Source organism: Hevea brasiliensis, chromosome 14 (genome assembly GCF_030052815.1).
Source record: "Hevea brasiliensis isolate MT/VB/25A 57/8 chromosome 14, ASM3005281v1, whole genome shotgun sequence".
NCBI lineage: Eukaryota > Viridiplantae > Streptophyta > Magnoliopsida > Malpighiales > Euphorbiaceae > Hevea > Hevea brasiliensis.
In genome coordinates this window covers 90508009-90510102 of record NC_079506.1, presented here as the reverse complement: position 1 = coordinate 90510102, position 2094 = coordinate 90508009, and positions in this window count along the sequence as shown.

Sequence of the window (2094 nt, the reverse complement as noted above, 5' to 3'; positions counted from 1 at the left end):
CCGAAGTTGGAATCGGCAAAGGTAAACCCGAACCTTGCTTTTTTGTAATTTTCTAGTGCTTAAATAGGATTAAAAATTCATAAAATATTCGTGGTAGCTTAGAAAATTACGATTCTTTTTGCAATAGCTTAGTAATATTTCTAAGGACCACGGGGCAGAGTTTTATAATTTTTAGAGCTTATTTGAGCAGTTTTGCAAAAATGATCAATTATAAAGACTCAATTGATATTTTACATATTGTGATGAATGATTGATTTGATGGGCGGGAGGGCTGTGTGATGTGATTGAGTTGTGGATATATGGATTGTGGATATAGAAGTGTGTTTTGAGCCCTTTTGCAGTTGGGTAAGTCCTAGGTATAGGGAGACTCTGTAGGATTTTCGTACGACTTAGGACGTATTGGGTCTTTTCTTGATTTGTATTGGGTCATTTGTATTAAATAATTGTAATATAATTGTCAAGTGAGCGGAATGACCTTCTTCCTCCGACCACCACATGATTGTCGTCAAGTCCGTGAGTAAAATATTAATTTTAATTGTAATTTCGATATTATTATATGTTCAAAGATGCCCATGCATCACTTATATGCATATAATTATGTAGTTAAACTCTAGGCACGATTTATGTTGCATTGATAATCGTTAAAGTGCCATGAATGTTGTTGCGGTAATTTGGAGGCGGTGCGTGCGTTGGTGTGCGTGTGATGTGGTGTGGACTATGGATAGGGCGGGTAGTCACGGCTTGAGTTCTTCATTGGGACCCGATCCTTGAGGGATAGTCACGGCTTGAGTTCTTCACTGGGACCCTCGATTTGGTTATTAAGTGGAAGTCCGAAATGAGTTCTTGGGCACTGAGTTGGATTTAAGAGAGCTGTATAGGGGATCAGCTCTCATATATTATGATTGATGTTACAGGGTGCGTGAGTGCTCCAAATTACCTTTTTGATGTTATGATGTGAAAATGTTGTGTATGTTGCATTTCACTCCACAGGGTGCATTAGTTACAGATAGTTATAGAGATTATGGTTAAAATTGATATTTTACTCTCTGAGTCGAACGCTCACTCCTGTTCAAAAATTTTTACAGGCCATAGGAGGATATTTTTTGAGGATAACCTGCTTTCTCCCTCGCAGGTCAATTATTACTGTTTGTATAAACTTGTTAAATCTTAGAATTTCCGCATGTGTTAGAAATGTTTATTTGATTTGGGTCTGTAAACTAAATTATTATTTTGGACCTGTAAACTTAATGTTCTATGCATGTTTGATGGATTGAATGAGGGAGCTGAGCTCCCATTCATTTTTATGCTGATGAGTTTGTGGAGGGTGAGCTGAGCTCCCCAATTGAGTATTTATTGTGTTTACAGGTCGGGTGAGTCGAAAACTCCCCGTTGGGAAGTCCATTTTATGGCCGGACTCTGTCCGTTTATTTTCTTGAATTTGGGCCCAAATGGGCCTTAGAGTTGGGTTATTGAACAGTTAGGCTTACTACGGGCCTCGGGGGCTTTAGGCTGGCCCAGGTCCTAGTGCCGGTCCGGCCCATAGGTTGGGTCGTGACAGTCTTTTAGAGAATAACAGATACCTTTGAGAGATAGTATCTATTACCTTAGCAGAATAGCACCTGGGTAGATTGTAATGGGATGAAAGCTACTAAGATCATGTGATGAAATATGGGTAGTTGTGCATACATGTTGCCTTTTACTAGACAGAAGATTAAAAAATAGTTTCTCAATTGAAAAACAATATTCTCAGCTTTCAAGAATCAAGTGTGCTAGCATTTCAATTCCTTTCATCTGCATTTCTCAAATGGCATTTTTTTATTTCTTCTTCTCCTTTTCTTTTTTTGTGAATAATGACTTCACTAATGGTTCTAAGGCATGTATTACAACCTGAAATTTGTTTAATTTGTGCAAGGTCTCAGGTACTATTATTTTTTCTAATCCTCATATCTTATTTTAGTCTCCACAAATTGCAGGGCTTTATTATTAAGTAGACTATTATAATAAGCACGTAAATTTAAGGCACACACACAAATCGCACAATCACACAGTATAGAAAAGAGAAAAAGAATAATACAGGATTTAACGTGGTTCAAC